Below are 15660 nucleotides of genomic sequence, written 5' to 3' on the forward strand. Positions count from 1 at the left end.
TCTCTCATTGGGTTATGGCAGGATATATAATGTCCTGTATCCGTCCTTGCAATATCATTCAGGACAACACCAAGTTCCAAAAATGCCCTAATACCACACCTCTTTTTCCCTATCCCTGCCTTCAGGAATGACCAAGACCACTGTCTCCACATCAGTGATATAATTTCTTCCATTGCTAGAATCACAATAATTCTCTAGTAGAATACCAGTAAGTCCATTCTAATCCATATTTTATTTCTCAATCCTGAGGACCTGGGGAAAGTGATGTCCACTCCACCTCTAAATTAAAAGAAAGCTTGCTTAGATCCCACATGGCTGATGGACAGATTTCTCCTGTTTGCAGCTGTAGAATCTCTCGGTTCCCTTGTGTTGTGACCATCATCACCTCCCTGTTATCTGACCTGGTAAGTCCAATGAACTGAAGAGTTGGTTTTGCAACTCTGCCAAGGTTTGGGGGCCAGGTGGCACATGGACAACCCAGAGACTCAAGTCACCTGAACATACACCAACCCCAGCACCAACTACAGGTTCAGTAAAAGTGACAGAAGAGGCATGCATAGAAAGGTCTGAGTTCAACTCCATCACACTCAGGAGCACAACTTCCAAAGTAGGGCCCACTGGCAAGTCACTGAATTCCAGACCCACCTGCTATGACTATAGGGACTGGGTATCTCTGGAGCCCTCAGGAGCACCACTACGTATAGTTCTATCTACTTTGGCTGTCTCTGAGATCTTGCTGAGATATGCATAAGTGCAACCCCGCTGATAAACTCTCAACACATTTTGAAGTCTTTCAGCCATTTAAACTCAGTTGTCTTTACCATTTCTCCCTTTTGTTCAAAGTCATTTTCTAGTTGCATCACCAGTTGGTGCTCAGCAGTAATCCCTCAGCTCCAGGGAAGCTCATCACTGGAAGTCATGTCCCACACTGGGCGTGGGGGTGGGGGAGGATTGTGGTGTGTGTAATACATTAAATGCTGAGTTTGGCTTAGAGAGTGGCCACATTTGAGCAATATGGGTTTTCAGGAGGTAACTCTTAGGCATTGTGCAGCTTTAAGCCAAGTTAAAATTTCAAGCACACAGGCTCGTAAGCATAGTCATCAGTATTGAGTGTCCATCATTGGATCATCCTTCTTCTCTGGTCTTTTTGTTTTTGTACTTGGGGGGTTGTTCCTGCTCCACTGGGGAGTGCAACAGAGTTTCCCAGAATGGGAACTCAGCACTTCCTCAGTTGTCATGTGATATTCTACCCTCTATGTCAATACCCAACGAATATCTGAACATATCTCTATAACCTATATGCATGCTCTGGAGAAATCCCTCCCATCCATGCACCCCCCCATCAATGACACCACACATCAGTGCTCTTCCCTGACATAGATGAACCCCTATGTGATCCAAAACTTCTTCAAAAATGAAGTCTAATATACTGTCAAGTTCAATTAATAGGAAAATGAAATAGTAATGATATGTTTAAAGATGAGAAATAGAATACATAATAATTTAGAAAAACTAAAATAAAGTGAAAAATTAATGTGGACATTAAAAATGAAAGATATCATAAAAAATTTTTTGATGTTTTGCCTGTCATCACTTTAATAAGTGTTGCTCTGTATGTATATTAGCAAGGCAATCTCTTCTATTTCTTCTTTAGTGTCTACAACCTATTTTTTATTATGTCCTCAAAAAAGTTTTAGGTGACAGTAAAGTCACATATAGTGCTGAGACCAGCTCAGCAATAGGTCTGCACAAAGGGAAGGTGATGCAGAACTGAAGAAATATTTATCTAATGGTTTCTGCTTGTCAGCATATGACTATTCTCTGCTCAGTTTCTCACGGGGCTGAACTGAAGATAATCCTCCTGGGCTGTGGTTCTCATCAGGAGTGGGGTCTTCTTCCAAGCTCAAATATTGGCAGAATTCAGTTCCTTCTCCAGCTTTCTATATGGCTTCCTCATCTTCGAACCAGAAACAATATATTGAGTCCCTCTCATGCTACACATAAAAGGTGTTATGGATGGAATTTTGGCTCCTTAATTCCTTACACATGCTATGTTTTTTGGACATTTTTTTTTGTAATAGTATTTGCAGACACTATCTGCTAAATCCAAAAACTGAGATCCCTCAAAAATAATTTGATCACATGCTTATTTTCCTGTGCATGGATTACATTATATTGTTCTTTACATGTCTCACGAGTTTTTGTTGAATACTGGACATTTTAGATAATATAGTTTAGCAACTGGATTCTGATCCCCATATCACCACTGAAAGTGGTTTTCATTGTTGGTTTGTTCTTGATTGTTTTATTTACTTGTCTAGGCTAATTCTTGTTTTGCTGTTTTGAATCTTTTATGTAGACCCCAGAAAATTACGTTCTTAAAGTAAAGCTGTTGTGAACCTTTGATTAGATGAACCCAGTTAAGGGTCATTCAATTAGATTGCTGCAGTAGCATACAGCCCAGGGTGGATCTTAATCTTCTTACTGGAGTCCTTTATAAACTGAAGAATAAAAGTGGAAGACAGGGGGGGGGAACATGCAATGGCAGAGAGAAGCCTCCAGATGTTGAAATCAGTGAACATGGGAGAAAGAAAAGCCAGAGACAGAGCAGCAGAAAGCAGAACTAGCAATGAGGCCAGAGGAGAAAGGAGAGAGGAACAGGACTTGTCATGTGCCTGTTTGCCCATGGCTGACTTGGGGAGAAAGAGCCTGGACTAGCAGAGCTGCCCTGTGTCTTGCTATTCGGCAGTTGTCCAAGGTCAACAGCAACTGATCTTTAGCAAGAGAGCTCTGCCTGATACTTAGATTTTGGACATATTTTCTCATACTTGGAAATGTAAGGTTTTAATAAATTCCCCTCTACAAAAACCAACCCATTTCTTGTAACTTTTAGAAAACCAAGTCACTTCTTGAGCCTGTTTCCTTTGAAGTGTGCGGCTTCAAATGCCTCTGCTTAGGCATTTTTAAAATTTATTTTTAAGCCTGGTGTGACTTAGGGATTACCGCTGGATCATCAAACTTAAAATAGAGATTTTATTAAATATTTTCAGCCAATGCTTCTATTCTTTGCTGATAGATCTTTGTATGACTTGAGGAACTGTCAAAATTCAGGGAATGACCAGCATTCAGCTAAGGACTACTGCCCAGAAACTCCTCTCCAGTCTGTTCTGAGCGAGCACAACCTTGCAGTTGCCCACAGAATCTTGATAATTAAGGAAACCTAATCTTAGCAAATTGCTTTGGGCAGTCTTTTTCACTCTATCTCCCTGTTAAACTTCTGGCTGGTCCAGTGTTCTGCTGCTTGCCTCAACTTGTATTGTCAAGAATTTTGTGATTATTTGCAACTGAGATCTCCATTGCTTTCTACAATGCCAATGAGTTTGGACCTCTCCAGGCTTTGCTTCAAATAAAGTCAAGCACTTTTGTACAGACAAAGTAGGCTGACAATTCTCATGACCTTCCCTATATACATAGGGTAAAATTTCCATGCCATCGAGTATTTGGGAGGAGGATGCAGCCCCTAATTAAAGTGTTATAGACTCTCACTGTTTTTGATTCATCAGATTTTCTTAAATAAATGTTTCTTGTTGTATGCTCTTTGGCCATTTAGACTCACTTTAAATTCTTTTTTTGCCAATTCTTGCTCAGTTCTTTTGTTTCTTTTTCAGAGAAAGTTTTGCTGAGCTCCTGACAATCATTCTTATGAAAATATTATATTATCTTGATTATTGTAATGCATGAAAGTCAAGTAATGTAAGCTTTCTAAATAGGTTCACCCTATTTAAAATTTATTTGCCTATTCTATGTCCTTTGTATTGCCATGTTAATTTTAATATCATTTCTTCTATTTCTACAAAAATATAGTTTGGAGTTTTTATTAGTCTGCCAAAGGGGCAATGCAAAGTACCAGAAACCTGTTGGCTTTTACAAATGGCACTTATTTACTGTTCCAAGGATGTGAGAGAAGTCCAACTTGAGTCACCTTCAGAGATGCTTTCTCACCAAAGTCAGCTACTGTTGATCCTGGAGTGTTGCCACATGGTGAAGCAAGATGGCTGCTGATCTCTGCCCAGATTTCTCCTTTCCTCTCCCTGCTTCTTGTCTGTTAGCATAATAATGTCTTATAATACTCAAGGTAAAGATGACCACTATATGATTTATGATCGAGCCATATGGGGATTCAGCTCCATCCAATTACTCAGAATCTAGGATGTTACTGTCTATCTATAGGCAGTGGAGCAGAAGTATGCATGGGGCCATATAGGATCTTTTATGCAATTCAAGGGCACCTCCATTTAAAAAACATAGCAAGGCTCTATATGGAGGAAGCATCTGAGTATCACAATAAGAATCTGTCTTCTGAGTGGCTTAATCCACCATCAATTTTTAATTAAGTAAAGTGCATCACTCATACATGAACATGCATAAAAAATAAATATTTAGTAAAGGTTGTGAACTTACAAAATAATCATGCATAACATCATACAGAGGTCCCATACATCACTCCTCCTTCAACACCTTGTATCACTGTGAAATATTTGTTACAAGCTATACAAGACCATCATCGAAATACTACTAAATATAGTCCCTATCTTACATTTGGTGTATTTTTCCCACAACCCACCTTAATTTTTAAAAATGTATTTCTATTACAGAGGTTGTTAACTTTCAAAATAATCATGCACATGTGTAGAATTCCAATACAACACCCCTTTCCCAATACACTACACAGTGGTGGAATATTTGTTATAGATTATGAGATAATATCACCAGAATTGCCATAAACCATGGTCCCTAGTGTATATTTGGCACACTTTTTTCCTAATCCTCCATTATTAACACAGTACATCTTTGGCATTTATGCAAGAATATTACAGCAGTGCTTTTAGCCACAGTCCATAGGTCACACTGGTTGTATTTTTCCCATGCTTCTCTACATCCCAAACCCCTGCAGTAGGGATGTACATCCACTACAGCTCACAGAAGGACACTCTTCCATCAGTACCATCAAGCACAATTCTCATCCATCTCTGGATTCCCTGTGTTACTCAGTCCCTAGAATATTCTTTAGCTTTCTCTCAATTGACATTTAATTCCCCCAGACTACTCTTTTCCACCACAATCCATTTTATAAACCAGGTGCTCCTCACTATAATGTGTTACCATCAACCCTATCCATTTCCACACTTTTACAGTCAAGTTACTTAAAATTTCTATGTACATTTAAACATCAAGTAGTTCTTCTCAGCCCCTCTCTCATCTCCTTATAACCTAGATCTAGGTTTGTACTCCATATGTTTATTCTTCATATTTCGTTCATATTAAGGATGCCATGCAATATTTGTCCTTTGGTGTCTGGCTTACTACATTTGGCAGAATGTCTTCAAGATTCATTCATGTTATCACATGTGTCCCAATTTCATTTCTTTCTACTGTAGCATAGTATTCCATCATATGTACTTACTACATTTTGTTTACCCATTCATTGGTTTATGGACACTTGGTTGTTTCGATCTTTTGACAACTGTGAATAATGCCACTATGAACATCAGTGTGCAGATATCTGTTGGTGACATAGTTTTTAGTTCTTCTGGATATATTCCTAGAGGGAGGAATTGCTGGATCATATGGCCATTGTATGTTTATTCTTCTGATAAACTACCAAACTGCCTTCCACAGAGGCTGCACCATTTTACAATCCCACCCACAATGAAGGATAGCTCCTATTTTTCACATCCTCTCCAGCACTTATTGTTGTCTGTATTTTTAAGAATGGCCATTCTATGATGTGTTAAATAATGTCTCATTGTTGTTTTGATTTGCACTTCCCTAATAGCTAGTGATACAGAACATTTTTTTCATGTGCTTTTTGGCCATTTTTATTTCCTCTTTGGAGACATGCCCATTTTAAAATTGAACTGCTTGCTCTTTTATTGAGTTGTATGATCTCTTTCTATCAAATGGAAATCAAACCCTTATCAGATATGTGGTTTCCAAATATTTTCTCCCATTGAGTGGGCTGTCTTTTCACCTTCTTGATGAAGTCCTTTGATAGGCTCCAACTTCACTATACTTTTTCAAGATGTTTCTGGCTATTTGGGGCTTCTTACCCATCCAGATAACTTTGATAATTGTGTCTTCCATTTGTTAAAAAATGCTGGTGGAATTTTTATTGGGATTGCATTGATCCTGTGTATGAATTTGGGTAGAATTGACATCTTAATAATCCTCAGTCTTCCAACCCATGAACATGGAATGTTCTTCCAATTATTTAGGTCTTTTATGATTTTTTTCAGCAATGCTGAAATAAAAGATTTCTATCTTTTCTATCTTTTATTAGCTCTGGCAGCTTTGTTGTAGATTTTTCAGGACTTTCTATATATAAAATTGTATCATCCACAAATAGTGAAAGCTTTATTCTTTCTGATTTGGATGACTTGTACTTACTTTTCTTGTCTGATCACTCTAGCTAGAACCTATAGCACTATATTGATAATCGGTAGTGATGGTGGGCATCCCTTTCTGGTCCCTGATCTCAACAGGAACACTATCTGTCTTCCACCATTGAGTACAATATTAGCTGTGGGTTTTTCATATATGGATTTTATTGTGCTAAGAAAGTTACCTTCAATTCCTACCTTTTGTAATATTTTTATAAAAAAGTAGGTTGCATTTTATCAAATGCCTTTTCTGCATCAATCAAAAAGATCAAGTGATTTTTCTTCTTTGGTTTATTAATGTGGCGTATTATGCTGATTGATTCTGTTGTTTTGAACCACCCTTGCACACCTGATATAAAATTACATGATCATGATAAATAACTCTTTTAATGTGCTGTTGGATTCAATTAGCAAATATTTCACTGAGAAATTTTGAATTCCATACTCATTAGAAAAATGGGTCAATAACTTTCTTTTTTGTAATATCTTTATTTGGTTTTGGTATTAGGATGATATTGGTTATTGATTTTGGTAGCATTCCTTTTTATTCAATTTTTTGGAAGAGATTGTGAAAGATTGGTATTAAATCTTTTTTGAATGCCTGGTAGAACTCACTTTCCTAACCATCCGGTCATCATCAGCTTTTCATTTTGGAAAACTGTTTGATGACTATTTTAATCTCTTTACTTGTTGAGGTATTCTGTTTCTTCTAGGGTTGGAATAGGTTGTTTTTACATTACTAGACCTTTTTCCATTTTGTCTTCAAAGTCTAGGATTTTTTTGTCAGAAAGTTGTTCATAGTATCTTCTTATGATCACTTATTTCTTTGGGGTCAGAAGTAATTTTCCAGCTTTCATTTTTTATTTCATTATTGTATCTTCTCTCTTTTTCTTTTAGTCAGTCTAGCTAAGCATTTGTGATTTTGTTAATCTTCTTGAAGAACAACTTTTGTGTTGTTAATTCTATTGTTTTTTTATTCTCAATTTCATTTATTTCTGTTCTTATCTTTGTTATTTCATTCTTCTTGCTTTGGGGTTAGTTTACAGTTCTTTTCTAGTACCTCCAAGTGTGTAGTTAGGTCATTGATTTTAATTCTTTTTTAATGTAAGCATTGAGGGCTATAAATTTCCATCTCAGCACTGCCTTCACTGTGTCTTATAGGTTTTGATATGTTGTCTTCATTGTATTGAGTCTGTCTGATTCCAAGGAATCTATATTTGCAAAGGCTGCCCTTGATGATTCTGAGTGTCACACATTAAACATCCTAGTCAGATGCAAGTAGTTCTGGAAGAAGAAAGTAAAATATTACATAAATAACTACACTCATAATTTTAGTATTAATTAAATGAGTTTTTTGAGCCAGAACCCTGCAGAGTAGAAACTAGATGCAATAGTTCCATTTAAAACATCTTATCCCATGTTTTCTAACAGCCAGGTAGAAACAAGTTCTGGCAAAGATTTAAGCAGATGTTCTTGAATAGAGCAGAGGAGAGAAAGAAGAACACAGAGCTGCTTCTTTCTTTGGAAAAAGTGGACGTGAGAGCATGTCAGAGTGGAGTGCTTTAGGCAATCAGGGCACACAGCTGGTATACCTGGGAGAGTCAGGCAAAGGAGGTTGGGGGCTTAAATGGGTGGGAGCTGGGGAGTGGGCTATTGAGCAGCACAAGCAGATTTTACCTTTGTCACAATTTTGTGTAATCTGCATTTGTGGAAAGATTTCTGAGAGGAAAAGACCCAATTAAGCTATGAGGAGAATTCCTCTCTTCAAAAAGAAGTGGAGATATATTCCCCCTGGCTTGTTAAAAAACAGGAAGTAAAAAGAGGATTGAAAGTGATAGTGGATTGCAGACGAGGAAAAGAGAAGAGGCTGGTTAAATTTAAGGTTCTGGCAATAGACCATATTAGAAAGTACAAAAAGTATAAAGAAGGCAGACTACAGGCCAAATCATTCAATAGGTAAATTTTGTCTTTAAGACATTCAGAATTGATAGTGCAATATTCTTTCTGAATGATAATATTGTGCTAATAATTGTATTTGTGATTCACCAATAGCTTGTTCACAAGGTGCTGACAGCTATCAGTGTTGTTGGGATGTGATAGAATGCTATTTGACAGAAGGTGCCACAGTCTGTTAATAATGATAAAATTTGCAGTTTATTTAGGAATTGTTACAATTCTTTGTTTATATTATTTCTAAATCTCCCAGTAACTCTTGAAAATTAGTTTTGTTTGTTTTTATTACTTGTCTTTGAGAATATCAGGATTAGGATCATTTTTTATAAAATTAGTTGTTAGAAAGCTGTGCAGTCTGAAGTCTTTTATGAGAGTGTCTGACTGCAAACTCCTGCTTTCGGTTTCCACTACAACAAAGAGTTTTAACCATGAAGTATATCTCCTGGAGGGGAGGGGGGGCAGGTTGGCAGAATCACTACAGAAGAGGTAATACTTAAACCTGCTCTTTGTTTTTTTGCCCTAAGAGGAGCTCATCTATGGCTATTGTAGAATGATGTTCTATTTTGATTTTCTCTGTTGTAGAATGATGTTCTATACCGTCAGAACTGGGTTAGTATGCTGTTCTATTTGGAGTACATTGATAGACAAGGAGATGGAAGAAAGAGGAGTATACTAGAAAAGCAATTAAAAGTTGAATAATGCACTGGCATTTTTTTTAGCGAATTCTTAACAGTCCCAGGGCATAGAAAAGTAACGACATTAATTTTTCCTTTACAAAAGGCATCCTTATTAATTTTTCTTCATGCTTAAGTATTTGTTTCTCTAAAACAATATTATTCACTAGATAGCACAGAGAACTGGACAGTTAAGTGAACCTTTCAGTATGTGCATAAAGAAAAGGTTAAAATTAATACCATGACGAGTTGCGCTTCTCCTTATGAGAGTGGGGTCTTCCTGCTTGGGCTCCAGCCCGCCGCGCGCTTCCCGCGGCGCCTGAGCTCAGTCCCCGCGCGCCTTCGGTTGTTGGGCTGAGTGACCTTTTCCTTCTGCGGCTTGATCCGATTGAATGGCAGCCCCATCTATGAGAGAAAGACAAGTTTGTTGGGGAGCCCGGGATGAGTACTGGAAGTGTTTAGATGAGAACACAGATGACACTTCTCAATGCAAGAAGTTAAGAAATTCGTTTGACTCAAGTTGTCCTCAACAGTGGATAAACTATTTTGATAAAAGAAGAGACTACTTAAAATTCAAAGAAAAATTTGAAGCAGGACAGTTCCAACCTTCAAAAACAACAGCGGAATCCTAAGCTGTTCCTGAAATTTTCAGCAAGGTGGAAACTATTCTTTTTGGATACTCAAAAATGCTCCACTGACTATGGGTCAATAGTAGTTTCAATCATGGTAAACATCAATACTTGTTTCTTATATACAACTCTTAAGAACTACAATGACCAAGTCAGAGGATTTCATCATTGAAACTATGAATAATTAAAGTGGTATGAAATATCCTTAGCTTTAGTAAGAAATTATGTTAAGAAAAAGAAAATTAAAGCCTATTATAAAAACATGTAAAAACATTAATACCAAGAATATGAAAAGTTAGTTAATTAGTTAGTTTTAGATTATATTGGCAAGTGGTCTAGGAGAGTGAATGTGAGAGAAATTAAGTATCCAGATAGGTGTACATTATTTAAAGAAAGCAGAGGGAAGCAGACTTGGCCCAATGGATAGGGCATCCGCCTACCACATGAGAGGTCTGTGGTTCAAACCCCTGGCCTCCTTGACCAGTATGGAGCTGGCCCATGTGCAGTGCCATGCAGGGGTGTCCCCCACGTAGGGGAACCCCACACGCAAGGAATGCGCCCCATAAGGAGAGCCCAAGCACAAAAGAAAGTGCAACCTGCCCAAGAATGGTGCCGCACCCACGGAGAGCTGACACAGCAAGATGATGCAACAAAAAGAGACACAGATTCCCGTGCTGCTGATAACAACAGAAGCGGACGAAAGAAGATCAGGCAGCAAAATGGACACAAAGAACAGACAATGAGGGGGGCCGGGAGGAAGAGAAATAAAATAAAATAAATCTTTAAAAAAAATAAAAAAGAAAAATATTCTATCTTGGCTACAAGAAGAGGATTCAGCAGCAATTCTAATCTCCCTTATGTTGTAGTCTGAGCCTTTTAGCTATCAGTATTATCTGAATCCTTCTCCACGTTTTAAAAACTTAAAGTACATATTCAATTAGAAAGTAAAAATAAGATATATGGATCCATTCATTAAAAAATTATTGGCATGTCAGGCAGTTTCTGAAGCCACAAATGATATAACCAGAATACTGTCCGTGTTCTTAGAGTTTATTTTCTAGTGAACCTAATGATGCAAAGGCCCTAAGATTGTTAGGGCATTCTTGAGCTTCTAGAAGGGATCTCTATAGATTATGTATGTGTATTTCTACTGTCTTTAATGCAAACTGTACAGATTAATTCCTTAAATGAAAAACATCAGTATTTGTTATCAGAGACAGGATGTCGGGTCTGTGTTGAGGAAGCTGAACAAAAACATGTCACACTTCACAATATCTTTTAGAAGACAAATGAATCTTTACAAAATAATAGGTAATTTCAGCTTTGGAAAAGAAAGGAAAACAGAAGACAAAATAACTGTAGATTTGAGAAAATGGTATCTGGGTAGCAAAGTCTGGAAAAAGGGAAAAAATAATCTTATACACCAGCAAGAGTCTGAAAGAGAGTAACAGAAACAACAACAGCAAATGGGAAATTATAATGTTAAGGGTAAGAAAAGGGCTAAGACATAGAAGAGAAAGAGACAAGAAAAGGAACATTTACAAAGTTTAGAATTGGAAATATTTAGGCCTTTTATGTAAGAATTCATTCAGAATGACAGTATGAAACTGACATGCAAACAAGAAATCTGAATCTATTGATCAGTACAGACATTAAAGAATACAGATTAGTCTAGGTCTACAAACAACTCTCTTCCATTTCTTCTGCTTACATTTATTAAGAATTCTGTACATGCCAGACTTAAGGGAATATAAGAATGTATAAAGCATAGCTTCTATTTTGAAGGTTGCAGAAATGGGGGGAAATATAAGCATACTGAAGATTTGCAATATTGCACAATCCAGGCTATACAGTAAGGTACAGGTGCTTGGAACAAAATACAGGAAGGAACATAATCTCACATAGTCTGGGTGGAAAAATGACTTCTCTAAATAATTGATACCTAAGGAGACTCTTAAAGGACTAAGAGGCATTAATCAGTCAAAGAAGGATGGGAGGATTAGCCTGTGAAGAGGGGTCAGCATGTAGGAAATATGAAGAACTGTAAGTAGACAGTTTTACTGTAGCTTAAAATATAAAAAAGAAAGGCAAGTGATGAGGTATGCACAACATAGAAGGTCCTGTCCATGAAAAACCTTGCATGACACTCAAAAAGATTAATCTTTAATAAGAAATAGTTAATACTGGAATAGGAGAAGCCTCGGAGGGGGCATTGTTTCATTTTCAGAATGTGAAAGGTCTTTGGAACCTACAACTAGTTATATACATTGAGATATGGCTTCATGCGTGAAAGATCTGAGCTTTGCAATTAGTCACATAAATGATGATCAGATCCATTTGACAGGGTGAAATAATCTCTACAAAGTACAGAGTAAGAAGTATAAAAAGTAGAAAACAAGAAGGAAGAGCTCTGAAGATAGAATATTGGAAAGTGCCACTATTTCGTAGATGGGCAGAGAAAGAACTGTCTGTGTAAGACAGTGAAGAGAGAGCTCTATGGTTTGGAGAAAATTCAAAATGATGGCACGGAAACAAATTGAAGCATGACTAAACTCTAAGAGAAACATTTTGTGAGGATGCAGGCATGATAAAAACTAAAGTGTGCCATTGGCTTCAACCATAACTGGTCCCTGTAGATTTTGGGAAAGGAATAGAGTTTGGAAGTAAGAATAACTTAATATTGGGTTGAAGCCTAAATTGAGTGAAGATACAATGAGAAAGTGGAGACACTAATGAATTTTCAATGCTATTTAAAATACAATAAAATAGGTATAGCTTGGAAAAGTATATTTAGTGATATTAAAAGAATTTTTAACTTCAGTGTCTTTGAAGGGAAAAGAATCAATTAACTGAAAATAACTGATATTTCAATTAATTAACTGAAACATACCGTGAAAACATGAGGATATTCATTTTTGTAAATACCTTGAACACATTTCTCATACTGTATTTAAAATACTTGAGCAACAAATCATCTGTCTGTACTATAGTGTTGGAAATAAGTAATAAGGACTATAAATAGAGATGCATAAAGAGACAAAGGAAGATTTACGACCCAATGTTGTGTTTTGATGTTCTCATTGTTGTTGGTTTGCATTCCAGGAAAAATGAATCTAACTCTTAAAGCAACCCTTGGATATTGATAACAGAAGAGAATTTATGTTCTTACTTATGTTCATATATCCTATATCCAGGGTTTGTCAAGGAAAAAAAAAACAACTTTTAAGTACTCATGAAATGGCATCATCTTTTTTCTAATCTATGTGTCAATCTAATGAATGTAATGAATTACAAGGATTAAACTACATTTTTTAATTCTGAGAGGAAAAGTATGATATTAGAAAAATGGCATTAATTCAAAATAACATAAATGCTTAAGACAATCTCTGCTGCCTATATCACATGTAAAATGTAGGAAAGTTACTGGGAGACTGGCAAGATTGATTAGGTTGTAGAGGGAAAAACTAAATTTATGCCAGCTTGTTTGGCTTTAGTCTACAGGACCTTTTGCTGTAGAGTTTGAATATCTACCTCCTAAAGAAAACTCTTTGAATAATTTTTAATATACAATTTCAGTATGGATGTCAAAAAGCAGCGATGGGAAACCACACTGCAATTACAATCTTCATCCTGCTGGGACTGACAGAGAATCCTCAACTGCAAGTTCTTTTGGTCTTTCTATTTCTCACATGATGAGTATAACTGGGAACCTATTACCACCCTCACATTGCTGGACGCCCACTTTAAAACTCTGATGTACTTTTTCCTCAAAAACATCTTCTTAGAAGTTTTATTCACTACTGTCTGTATTCCTAGATTCCTGTACAGTTTATCAACTGGGGACAATATCATCACCTATAATGCTTGTGCAAGTCAAGTATTTTTGTTATTCTTTTTGGAGCAACAGAGTTTTTTCTCCTGGCAGTCATGTCCTATGACCACTACTTGGCCATCTGTAAACTTCTTCTTACATGACTGTCATGGGTAGCAGGGTCTGTATTTTATTAATCATTGGCTGTTGGATGGCAGGCTTGATGATCATTGTTCCACCTGTCATCTTGGTGCTCCAGCTAAAATTTTGTGACTCCAATGCCATTGATCATTTTAGCTGTGATGCAGGTCTGCTCCTAAAGATCTCATGCACAGATACGTGGTTAATAGAACAGATAGTTATCCTCATGGCTGTCTTTGCTCTCATTATCACCCTGGTATATGTGGTTCTGTCCTACACATACATCATCAGGACAATTCTGAGATTCCACTCTGCCCAGCAAAGAAAAAAAGCCTTTTCTACCTACTCATCTCATATGATTGTGGTCTCTCTCACCTATGGAAGCTGCATCTTCATCTTTGTCAAGCCTTCAACAAAGGAAGAGGTGGCCATAAATAAAAGTGTTTCAATGCTCACTATTTCTGTTGCTCCCATGTTGAACCCCTTCATTTACACACTGAGAAACAAGCAAGTCAAACAAGCTTTTGATCAGTCCATCAAGAGGATTGCATTTCACTCAAAGAAGTAGAAAATGTGTTGACTCAACGTAAAATGAAAGAAAAAGTCTCTTTTTTATTTATGTCCTCTGCCTCATTTCATTATTTCCTATCTAGAATTTAGTCTGATTAAATTTCTCAAAAAAATTCTCAATAATTTCTTTTTAATTTACTTTTTTATTGTCGCAACATCTCTTTTGAACATCAAACGTTGCACCAAGGTGAGTCATTTATTACAAGACAATTGTTTTACTGATAACTAGGAGTACTGTACTGATGTTTACACTTTATTCTTGACAATTTAAAGCATATTAGTGGGTTATTGTCTAATAAATACTTCATCATAGACTGAATTTAATTATTAAATTGAAAAAGCAAAGCTTCCCCTTTTGCTTACTCTCAAGATAAACCAAAACAAGTTTTCACATGGAAAGAGTCTTGACCTGAAATACAAACTCAATTTTTAACAATTTTCAGTAAACTCATGAAACTCTAAACCATAGGATAACAGGGCTCCTCAGAGAAATGTGAGACTTCTCAAAGATTTTTAATACTGCATCCTCATGTCATCTTAATCAAATCACTCATTTAAAACTAAATGCACATATTGTGCTTTCCTTTATCATGAAATAATGAAATATATTTCTAAGAAATTAAATCAAATCCCCACTTCTGCTCTAGTCTTTTCATGAATCCTCTATGGAAGGAAGGGAAATAATAATATTTAAAAGTGTACAAATTATATTCAAGGTAAATTTTATATAATATTTTCTGTTTTTTCCTCTGATACACTTATCAAAATTAATGTTGTGAATCCAGAACCAAAATAAAAAATACAATTACAACAAATGTATAATTTAAAAAGTTAAACCAAAAATGACATTCAGTCCAGGGCAAATTAATAATGATAACAGCAAAAGGCAGAAGGAGATATCAGGGAAGTGGTTGTGGGTCAGGGGATTGGGCTCCCGTCTACTATATAGGAGTTCCAGAGTTCTTTTCCCCAGGTCTCCTGGTAAAAGGCAAGCTGGCCCAGGCAGCGAGCTGGCCTGAGCAGAGAGATGGCTCAGTAAGATGACACAACAAAAAGAGACACAGGGGAGAAGCAATAAGAGACACTGCAGACCAGTGAGCTGAGGTGATGCAAGAGATTGAGTGCCTGTCTCCCAGTCCTGAAGGTCCCAGGTTTAGTTCCTGGTTGCCTCCTAAAGAAAAGACAAGCAGACACAGAAGAATAAGAAAGAGAGCTGGCAGTGAGCTCAAAACAACGAGAGGGTATAGGAGAAGTAAATCTTTAAAAAAAAAAAAAGGAAATATCAATGGGAGTATGAGAATAAGCAGAATTGAAGAAATGGAAACATCTTCCCAATTGCCGATAAGATATATAGCTATTTTTTATATTACACAAGAAAACTTTTACTTAAAAAGTAAATATTGGCGGCGGACTTGGCCCAGTGGTTAGGGCGTCCGTCTACC

General features: G+C 36.7%; 1 pseudogene; it reads left to right on the forward strand.

Annotated features, from left to right (window-relative positions):
• Positions 1–311: 311 nt before the first annotated feature.
• Positions 312–14216, forward strand: LOC139440090 (olfactory receptor 6C2-like; annotated as a pseudogene).
• Positions 14217–15660: the final 1444 nt, after the last annotated feature.

The sequence above is a fragment of the Dasypus novemcinctus genome, chromosome 12, assembly GCF_030445035.2.
Source record: "Dasypus novemcinctus isolate mDasNov1 chromosome 12, mDasNov1.1.hap2, whole genome shotgun sequence".
Taxonomy (NCBI): Eukaryota; Metazoa; Chordata; class Mammalia; order Cingulata; family Dasypodidae; genus Dasypus; species Dasypus novemcinctus.